Source organism: Sceloporus occidentalis, unplaced genomic scaffold, assembly GCF_023333645.1.
Source record: "Sceloporus occidentalis isolate IW3139 unplaced genomic scaffold, rSceOcc1.0.p SCAF_36, whole genome shotgun sequence".
Classification (NCBI taxonomy): domain Eukaryota; kingdom Metazoa; phylum Chordata; class Lepidosauria; order Squamata; family Phrynosomatidae; genus Sceloporus; species Sceloporus occidentalis.
The window spans coordinates 3,564,377-3,576,135 of record NW_028317016.1 but is presented as its reverse complement, the minus strand read 5'-3'; the positions used below and the strand labels follow the sequence as shown (position 1 = coordinate 3,576,135).

The 11,759-nt window shown below is 34.5% G+C and overlaps 1 non-coding gene across 1 annotated transcript; it reads left to right on the top strand.

Annotated features, from left to right (window-relative positions):
• Nucleotides 1-11,249: 11,249 nt before the first annotated feature.
• LOC149297858 (small nucleolar RNA SNORA35) lies at nt 11,250-11,381 on the top strand. The gene has a single exon (XR_016272473.1). It is a non-coding gene; the product is annotated as a small nucleolar RNA SNORA35 (small nucleolar RNA).
• Nucleotides 11,382-11,759: the final 378 nt, after the last annotated feature.

Below are 11,759 nucleotides of genomic sequence, written 5' to 3'. Positions count from 1 at the left end.
CTATGTCCGTGTCTAATGCTATGTCTATATTTATTGCTATGTCCATATGTAATTCTATGTCCATGTTTAATGCTATCTCTATGTTTAATGCTATATCCATGTTTTATTCTATGTCTATGTTTAATGTTATCTCTAAGTCTAATGATATGTCCATGTTTAATGATATATCCATGTTTAATGTTATCTCTGTGTAAATCTATGTCCATTTTTAATGCTATCTCTATATTTAATGCTATATCCATGTTTCATTCTATGTATATGTTTAATGTTATTTATATGTTTAATGCTATATCCATTTTAATGCTATCTCCATTAGTAGTGCTATTTACATGTTTAATGCTATATCCATGTTTAATTCTATGTCTATGTTTAATGTTATCTCTATGTGTAATGATATGCCCATGTTTAACGCTATATCCATGTTTAATGTTATCTCTATGTGTAATTATATGTCCATTTTTAATGCTATATCCATGTGTATTGCTATATCCATGTTTAATGCAATGTCCATGTTTAATGTTATCTCTATGTGTAATGCTATGTCCATGTTTAATGCTATATCCATATGTAATGCTATGTCCATGTTGAATGTTTTCTCTATGTGTAATTCTATGTCCATGTTTAATGTTATCTTTATGTGTAATGCAATGTCCATGTGTAATGCTATCTCCATGTTTAATGCTATGTCCATGTTTAATGTTTTCTCTATGTATAATTCTATGTCCATGTTTAATGCTAAGTCCGTGTGTAATACTATGTCCATGTTTAATGCTGTTTCCATGAGTAGTGCTATGTTCATGTACATGTGTAATGCTATATCCTGATGTAGTGCTTTGCCCTGATGTAGTGCTAAATCCATTTGTATTGCTCTATCCATGTTTAATGCTATCTCCATGTGTAATAACACTTCCATGTATAATGCTATGTCTCTGTATAATGCTATATCCATATCAGTAGCATACCTAGCGGGGGGCGGGGGGGGGGTGCGGTCCGCACCGGGTGCCGCCCATCAGGGGGGTGCCAACTTGCCAGCACCCGGCACCCCTCCAGAGACGGACAGTAATGTCCACCGCTGGAGGAGAAGGCTCGCAAGGGAGCGGTATCGGAGGTCTTTAACAGACCTCCGGCTCCCTTGAGTGATTTTAAGCCGGTGGAACCGGCTGTATCCTAACCCTGCCCGGCGCCCGGGACTGCATGTCCTGGGCGTCGGGCGCTAGACCCCGAATATAGGCCGCACCCCCACTTTAAAGACTTAAAGTGGGGGAAAAAAGTGCGGCCTATATTCGAGCCAATACGGTATAACTGCTGTTTACTACCCATTGTAACAACTATATTTAAATGGTTTAATTCTTCAAGACATTTATATTTAGAACTAGCTTTTTTCATAGAGCAAAAAAGCCACGTTTCTTGACACTTAAGATTACAATCATAATCAGAAATAATTCTCAACTTTGGAGCAGTTATTTTTTTAAATGTTAAAGTTACATGATACCTAAAATATACAGACATAGATGAGGACATGCTTCCTTGTTTTTTTTTTTAGAATATTACTGTCTTACCTTTTAAACAGGCAGCGGCAGAGACATTAGATGCACAAAGAATGGACACTGCAATTATTAAGTGCTCTGATTCCAAATATAGTATTCTTTCTTCCAAGTCCATTTGTGAAACTTGTTCTTCCTTCTGTTATACGCCTGCTACTGGTTAGTAAAACTACAGGATGCGACAGAACTGTAGCACTCTACCACTGGACGTCACATTTGTTTAACTTCCCTTATTGAAACTGAAGCACAGATTTTCCCAATCACATGCTTTAAAGGAAGTGGGGGGTCGATATTATTTAATATTATAGAATTCACAATTGGTTAAGTACATGATAGTAGTTAGATAGTAGTGAATAGTCTCGTCTTTATTCAGTTAGTTACCGAAATCTCATTTAAACAAAACCACAAAAGATCTGTGAGTAAAACACATAAATCAGAGCCTAGCACCACAGGTGAAAGTTGTAAATGAAAAGCTAGAGTCTCCCCTAACTGTCAGAGAGGGGTTAAGGATATTATTATTGTTTGATCGTTTTGCACTAGGTCACTACACGTTGTCAGTGTAGTAGTTGAACATCTCATTGTGTCTGACCTCAATGTGATGTCACAAACACGTTGCTGCAAGGGAGTGAAGCCAACACAGCACAGAGTGACCACACAGCGATTCCTTACAGGTGAGTGATCTGTTTTCTCTGGGTTCCTTGCATACAAATAACAGAATTACATTGTGAAATGCTCTTATTGTGCTAGTTTTAACTCAGAAAGGTTCCTGAAGCCTATAATGTGTGATGGGTTCACTATTTAATTGAGCTCAGAAATGTACTGCATCAATTCACCTAAAATATCTTATTTAAAAATCTTTTTTATATATATATATATATCTGTAGGTATGTATATATATATATATATATATATATATATATATATATATATATATATATATATATATACAAAGTGCATTCATATAATCATCTTGTCTGCCTATATTCCAGAATTTTTTCATTATTACTTCTTGAATTAAATATAATAGGGTAGATAGATATTCTGGCGCTTACCTGTTTATTTTCTGTATTTGTGTATGTTGTAATACTAGCTGAGATAATAATATTGTGTCTGACTTTTATGCCTATCTTTCTCCTTTTGCAATGTTTAGCCCAATATCATTTTTCTAAAATAGTAAAGATTAATATGTATCAATAAATGGTAACAAAAACGAATCTGTCACTTAGGTGAGCCTGGCGCTGCAAATACAGCCTCCTTTGTACCAAATTTGGATTCTCTATGTGGATATACAACGTTGAGGACATGCTGATATTTTACAAAACTAATACCTGACAGGTAAACTTAATCAGTACACCATGTCAGAAACTTATTTACCTATGGCCACCAGCACTGGCCGGCTAGCCTATGCTTCACTGTTTAATTACTGAAACATAATTTTATATTTTCACTATGTGAAGTATTAGGAGACAATTTAAATACTTCAAACTTTTTTGAAATTAGAATATTTTTCAGAGATTCATATAGCCAACAACTAACAATCAACTCTACAAACGTTCAACTTGACTTTACAACATAGACTCAGCATGTAAAATGTAATTTTACAGAAAAAAAAATCACGTATGCCAAATACACTTTTTTAATCAAATCTCTTTCATTAGGATGCTGTGGCAAGGCGAGTACTTGAAAACATTTTGTAATATTTAGATTTTTTTTAAATTAAAGACAATATTGTTGTGTGAATAAGGTATATTTGCTTCTTCATTAAAATATTCTTTAATATGTAGCTTGTATTGAAAATAGTTTGGGTTTTAAACTGGATCATTACAGGATTCATTTAGTTTAGGCATTGTTTTCCCAGAGCGACTATTGAAAGTGTGCAGTGTATCCCCTCATCCTGCGTGGAGCTTTCTGCGGATCAAGACAACCTTGCATCAGAAAGACGCAGAGTACTGACTGCAGAGCAAGCTGAGTAGTAACCTTTTATACTTTATTTGTTTGAGCTAAAAGGTGCTATGTAATTGTGAAACATTTAACCCCTCAAGGACAATGGGCGGCCCCTAAACCCATTGAAAACAATGCATTTAGAGCCCGTACTTTGTCATTAAGGGGTTAAAGAGACTTACATTGCTGCTAAGAGGAAAAACAATTTCAGCTTTAGAAAATGCTCCCTCTGATACACACTTTTCATGTGACCCTCCTGCAGTGCTATCTAAACGTATTATACGACTACATATATTTTATAAAGATGGGTGGGAGGTTCTCTCAAAAATATTGAGTCCGTTGGTAACATGTAAGCTGCTTAAAAGGTTGTCTACCAAATTTTACAATAGAAAAAAAAACTACAAAATTTGCCAATCCTATCAGGTGAGATGAAAAATGTGTCCTCACTACAGTCAGTTAACCTTAGTTAATTTGTATTATTGTGATATTTCATCCAGTGAGAGTCCTATCTCCATCTTTGACTCTCCCACCAAAATATCGCACCCTGCATAGAGTCCAAAAATGTCTAATTTTTTTATCATTCCCCTCAAACTTTTGCAGCGCTGCAGGTATCATAACATAAAAATTAGCTGAGAGTGCATTTTCTGTAGGGGGTGTTAAATTATGCTATCTCCATTAATAGTGCTATTTACATGTTTAATACTATATCCATGTTTAATTCTATGTCTATGTTTAATGTTATCTCTATGTGTAATGATATGTCCATGTTTAATGCTATATCCATCTTTAATGTTATCTCTATGTGTAATGCTATATCCACATTTAATGCTATATTCATGTATAATGCTATTTCTATGTTTAATGTTATCTCTATGTGTAATGATATATCCATGTTTAATGTTATTTCTAAGTGTAATACTATGTCCATGTTTAATGCTAAATTTATGTGTAATGCTATGTCCATGTTTAATGCTATGTCCATGTTTAATGTTATGTCCATGTTTAATGCTAAATCCATGTATAATGCTCTATTTATGTTTAATGTTATCTCTATGTGTAATGCTATATCCATGTTTAATGTTCTCTCTATGTGTAATTCTATGTCCATTTTTAATGGATCTCTGTATTTAATGCTATATCCATTTTAATGCCATCTCCATTAGTAGTGCTATTTACATGTTTAATACTATATCCATGTTTAATTCTATGTTTAATGTAATCTCTATGTGTAATGATATGCCCCTGTTTAATGATATATCCATGTTTAATATTATCTCTGTGTAATTCTATGTCCATTTTCAATGCTATATCCATATGTATTGCTATATCCATGTTTAATGCAATGTCCATGTTTAATGTTATCTCTGTGTGTAATGCTATGTCCATTTTTAATGCTATATCCATGTTTAATGTTATCTCTATGTATAATTCTATGTCTATGTTTAATGTTATCTCTATGTGTAATGTTATCTCTATGTGTAATGCTATCTCCATGAGTAGTGCTATGACCATTATTAATGCTATATCCATGTTAAATGCTATCCCCATTTTAATTGCTATCTCCATGAGTAGTGCTATGACCATGTTTAATGCTATATTCATGTTTAATGCCATGACCATGTTTAATGTCATATCCAAGTTTAATGCTATATTTATGTTTAATGCTATATTCATGTGTAATGCTATGTCCGTGTTTAATGCTATGTCCGTGTTTAATGCTATGTCCGTGTTTAATGCTATGCCTATGTTTAATGCTATCTCTATGTTTAATGCTAAGTCCATTAGTAGTGCTATTTCATGTTTAATACTATATCCATGTTTAATTCTATGTCTATGTTTAATGTTATCTCTATGTGTAATGATATGTCCATGTTTAATACTATATCCATCTTTAATGTTATCTCTATGTGTAATGCTATATCCACATTTAATGCTATATTCATGTGTAATGCTATGTCTATGTTTAATGTTATCTCTATGTGTAATGCTATATCCATGTTTAATGCTACATTTATGTGTAATGTTATGTCCATGTTTAATGTTATCTCTATGTGTAATTCTATGTCCATTTTTAATGCTATCTCTATATTTAATGCTATATCCATGTTTAATGCTATCTCCATTAGTAGTGATATTTACATGTTTAATACTATATCCATGTTTAATTCTATTTCTATGTTTAATGTTATCTCTATGTTTAATGCTATATCCATTTTAATGCTATCTCCATTAGTAGTGATATTTACATGTTTAATGCTATATTCATGTGTAATGCTATCTCTATGTTTAATGTTATCTCTATGTGTAATACTATGTCCATGTTTAATACTATGTCCATGTTTAATGCTATATTTATGTGTAATGCTATGTCCATTTTTAATGCTATGTCCGTGTTTAATGTTATGTCCACGTTTAATGCTGAATCCATGTATAATGCTATGTTTATGTTTAATGTTATCGCTATATGTAATGCTATATCCATGTTTAATGTTATCTCTATGTGTAATTCTATGTCCATTTTTAATGCTATATACATGTGTATTGCTATATCCATGTTTAATGCTATGTCCATGTTTAATGCTATGTCCATGTTTAATGTTATCTCTATGTGTAATGCTATGTCCATGTTTAATGCTATATCCATGTTTAATGTTATCTCTATGTGTAATTCTATGTCCATTTTTAATGCTATATCCATGTTTAATGTTATCTCTATGTATAATTCTATGTCTATGTGTAATGTTATCTCTATGTGTAATGCTATCTCCATGAGTAGTGCTATGACCATTATTAATGCTATATCCATGTTAAATTCTATCCCCATTTTAATTGCTATCTCCATGAGTAGTGCTATGACCATGTTTAATGCTATATTCATGTTTAATGCCATGAGCGTGTTTAATGTCATATCCATGTATAATGCTATCTCCATGTTTAATGCTATATTTATGTTCAATGTTATATTCATGTGTAATGCTATGTCCCTGTTTAATGCTATGTCCGTGTTTAATGTTATGTCCATGTTTAATGCTATGCCTATGTTTAATGCTATCTCTATGTTTAATGCTATGTCCATTTTAATGCTATCTCCATTAGTAGTGCTATTTACATGTTTAATACTAAATCCATTTTTAATTCTATATCTATGTTTAATATTATCTCTTTTTGTAATGATATGTCCATGTTTAATGCTATATTCATGTGTAATGCAATGTACATGTTTAATGTTATCTCTGTGTAATGCTATGTCCATGTTTAATGCTATATCCATGTTTAATTCTATGTCCATGTTTAATGTTAATTCTATGTGTAATGCTATGTCCATGTTTAATGCTATATCCATGTTTAATGTTATCTCTATGTATAATTCTATGTCTATGTGTAATGTTATCTCTATGTGTAATGCTATCTCCATGAGTAGTGCTATGACCATTATTAATGCTATATCCATGTTAAATTCTATCCCCATTTTAATTGCTATCTCCATGAGTAGTGCTATGACCATGTTTAATGCTATATTCATGTTTAATGCCATGAGCGTGTTTAATGTCATATCCATGTATAATGCTATCTCCATGTTTAATGCTATATTTATGTTCAATGTTATATTCATGTGTAATGCTATGTCCCTGTTTAATGCTATGTCCGTGTTTAATGTTATGTCCATGTTTAATGCTATGCCTATGTTTAATGCTATCTCTATGTTTAATGCTATGTCCATTTTAATGCTATCTCCATTAGTAGTGCTATTTACATGTTTAATACTAAATCCATTTTTAATTCTATATCTATGTTTAATATTATCTCTTTTTGTAATGATATGTCCATGTTTAATGCTATATTCATGTGTAATGCAATGTACATGTTTAATGTTATCTCTGTGTAATGCTATGTCCATGTTTAATGCTATATCCATGTTTAATTCTATGTCCATGTTTAATGTTAATTCTATGTGTAATGCTATGTCCATGTTTAATGCTATATCCATGTTTAATGTTATCTCTATGTATAATTCTATGTCTATGTTTAATGTTATGTCCATTTTAATGCTATCTCCATTAGTAGTGCTATTTACATGTTTAATACTATATCCATGTTTAATTCTATGTCTATGTTTAATGTTATCTCTATGTGTAATGCTATACCCATGTTTAGTGTTATCTCTATGTGTAATGCTATATCCATATTTAATGTTATTTCTAAGTGTAATACTATGTCCATGTTTAATGCTATATTTATGTGTAATGCTATGTACATGTTTAATGCTATGTCTGCGTTTAATGTTATGTCCATGTTTAATGCTGAATCCATGTATAATGCTATGTTTATGTTTTATGTTATCTCTATGTGTAATGCTATATCCATGTTTAATGTTATCTCTATGTGTAATTCTATGTCCATTTTTAATGCTATCTCTATATTTAATGCTATATCAATGTTATTGCTATCTCCATTAGTAGTGCTATTTACATGTTTAATACTATATCCATGTTTAATTCTATGTCTATGTTTAATGTTATCTCTATGTTTAATGCTATATCCATTGTAATGCTATCTCCATTAGTAGTGATATTTACATGTTTAATGCTATATCCATGTTTAATTCTATGTCTATGTTTAATGTTATCTCTATGTGTAATGATATGTCCATGTTTAATGCTATATTCATTTGTAATGCTATGTCTATGTTTAATGTTATCTCTATGTGTAATTCTATGTCCATGTTTAATGTTATTTCTAAGTGTAATACTATGTCCATGTTTAATGCTACATTTATGTGTAATGCTATGTCCATGTTTAATGCTATGTCAGTGTTTAATGCTATGTCCATGTTTAATGCTGAATCCACGTATAATGCTATATCCATGTTTAATGTTATCTCTATGTGTAATTCTATGTCCATTTTTAATGCTATCTCTATATTTCATGCTATATCCATGTTTCATTCTATGACTATGTTTAATGTTATTTATATGTTTAATGCTATGTCCATTTTAATGGTATCTCCATTAGTAGTGCTATTTACATGTTTAATACTATATCCATGTTTAATTCTATGTCTATGTTTAATGTTATCTCTATGTTTAATGCTATATCCTTTTTAACCCCTTAACGTCCATTGCCGGGTCAGGCACGTCATGCAAAACAGTCAGTTAACGACCTATGACGTGCCTGACACGTCATGGCGTAAAAATTTTTCAGAAAGCAATCAAAGATTGCTTTCTTCATTCAGATGGTGTTGCTGTAATGCCTCGACATAGAGGCATTCAGCAACACAGAAAAAAAACGCCGGGCAGCGTTTAAAAATGGCGGCGCCATGCCGCCGGTAAAATTTTTAGGAAGTGATCGGCAATCGTTTCCTTCACTAAGTTGGTGTTACTGAAATGCCTCGATATCGAGGCATTTCAAGAACACCAACTTAGTGGAAAAAACGACCTTTGACCGTTTCTTAAACTAAGTTTCTAGTGGCAGGGAGCCGCCATGCTTACCTTGCCTTCCAAGATGGCGCTGCCCTTCTCCTGGCAGTAGCCTCAGAAGCGATTACAAATCGCTTTCATCACTCAGGGGGTGTTGCTGGATGCTATCAGCATCCATTGATTGACACCCAAAGCCTAAAGATCACTCAGTAGAGTGATCTTGATTTGCTCAGTCAAAGGCAATGTTTATAAACATTGCCTTTGACCGGTAAAGATCTGCCTCCCTCCATCACTTGCTTTTAGTGAGGGAGAGAGACAGATCGTGAGAAAGCAGGTACACTTTGATAAAATCTTATCAAAAATAAACATTTACACAAAAGGCTCTTATAAGAGCCCCTCTTTTTCTTTTTAACCCCTTCCTTACTTTTGATCACTGCATAGGCAGTGATATTGCACATCAGCACTTTTTTGGTGTTTGTGCCCTTTTATTTTATCCACATTTTTTTCAGGATTATTTTATATTGTTTTATTATTTTTAGCACCTTTTTTGCTTACTGTATTTTTTTTATATATATTCTATTTTCTTTTTCATTTTACCGGCTAGGGGTTAATGATGAAGCGCAGGTATACTGCGGAGGAGGCGTATGATTTTTTGGCCACTGACACAGCGTCAGATTTTGATGTTGGTCAGTTCACAGATACATCTAGTGATGTATCTGTGGCTGCTGGGTCCGCTGCCACAAGTAGTGGTGGCAGGGCACCTGAGGAGTGGGTAGCACCTAATAGGTATAAGCCAGCTATCCCTCCTTTTACTGCAATTCCTGGCATCAATATTGATGTTACAGGATTCACCCCATTGCAGTTTGTGCAGATTTTTTTGGGAGAAGATATCTTGGGAGACATTTTCTCCCAGTCAAACCTTTATGCCCAGCAGTACCGTGCTGCTAACCCCGACTCCTATTTTGCAAAGCAGCCATGGACCCCCATTGACGTGCCAGAATTTCTTAGCTTTAACTATGCTGATGGGAATTATTAAAAAACCCTCCATCCGCTCCTACTGGAGCACCAGCCCCATCCTTAGTACCCCCATTTACACCCAGTCCATGGGTAGGAGAAGGTATGAAATGATTCTTCATTTCATGCATTTTAGCGATAATAGCCTGTGCCCCCCTAAGGAACACCCACAGTTTGACAGGCTCTATAAAATCCGCCCCCTGATTATCCATCTCGCTGCCAAGTTTGCAGAGGCTTATACACCTGGAAGGGATATCTGCGTGGATGAATCTCTGATGAAGTATAAAGGAAGGTTGGGATTCAAGCAGTATATTCCTTCCAAGCGCTCCAGGTATGGCATAAAATTGTATAAGCTCTGTGAGAGCGAGACTGGGTATACTCAGGCTTTCTGGTCACCTTGACCCTCCAGGTTGCCCAGAACATCTGGGCACCAGTGCCAAGATTGTGTGGGACCTAATATTCCCACTTATGAACAAAGGCTACCACTTGTATGTTGACAACTTTTATACAAGCGTCACTTTGTTCAAGCTGCTGTGTTGTTTTGACACAGTAGCTTGCGGTACTATTAGAAGGAACCGCGTGGGTTTCCCACAAGATCTGGCACAAACCCGACTACGAAAGGGGGAGACCTCAGCTCTACGTCAAGAGGAGCTCTTGGCATTGAAGTTCATGGACAGAAAAGAGGTGTGCATGCTGACCACCATCTACGATGAGAAAACTGTGGAGGTTTCTGTCCGTGGCAGAGCTGGGGTCACTAGAAAGCCAGTGTGCATCAGGGCCTATAATAAGAACATGGGTGGAGTTGATCTGTCAGATCAACTCCTACAGCCCTACCTCATTATGAGGAAGGCAAAGGCCTGGTACAAGAAGGTTGCAATTTATATCATGCAAATTGCGACCTACAATTCTTTTTTGTTGCACAAAAAAGCAAATCCCGTAATGCAACTGTATTTTTTGCAGTTTCAACTTCAAGTTATTTCGGGTATCTTCTACCAAGATGCACCTGTTCCCCGGGCGGTGACAGAGTCTAGTAGAATTGGGGCTACCCATTTTATTTTTAGACTTCCTCCTACAAAGAAGAAGCAGAGTCCCCAAAAAAGATGCAGGGTATGCTACAGCAGGGGGCAAAGAAAGGACACCACGTTCTACTGTCCAGATTGCCCTGGAGAACCTGCACTCTGCCTTGGTAACTGCTTTAAGCTGTACCACACAGCTGCCCATTTTTTATTTTTTTTTTGTTTGTTCCTGCTCCACTTTTATATTTTTTTTTATTTTTTTGTACATTTACTGCTTTTTAGATTTTTTTTTTGCTGCACCATTTTTAAGCCTTTATTTGCACTGACAAGTGACCTCTGTGTCTTTCCCATGGCATGAGGGAATCGCTTAACGGTGCTAGATAAAATCCCTTCTTGGAGAAAGGCCAGGCTTTCTTGTAGCCTGCCCCTTCTGAAAGTTGGGTACAAAAAAAGTTTTTAACGGATGTAAAAATTTCTAATTGAAACCGTGAATTACGCATGTCCCAAATGTCACCTTTTAGCCCCCACACAACCTGACAAACCATGCATGTGGGGTGTTGCTGAACACATATTGGGGTGTTGTTTGACAGGGACATATACCATATATATTTATATGTATAACTAAAATCCAATTTGTGTGAAAAAAAATAAAAAAAAATTACTATTACAAAGTTTGACAAAGTGTGGTTGTATAATTAGTGTATGGAAAGGGTTAAAATACCAGCATTTAAAAATACCTTGGAGTGTCTAGTTTCCAAAAATATATGGTTTCATGGGGATAAATTTAGTGAACCGGCTTCAAAGATGTTCCAAAAGGAGATGGAGGC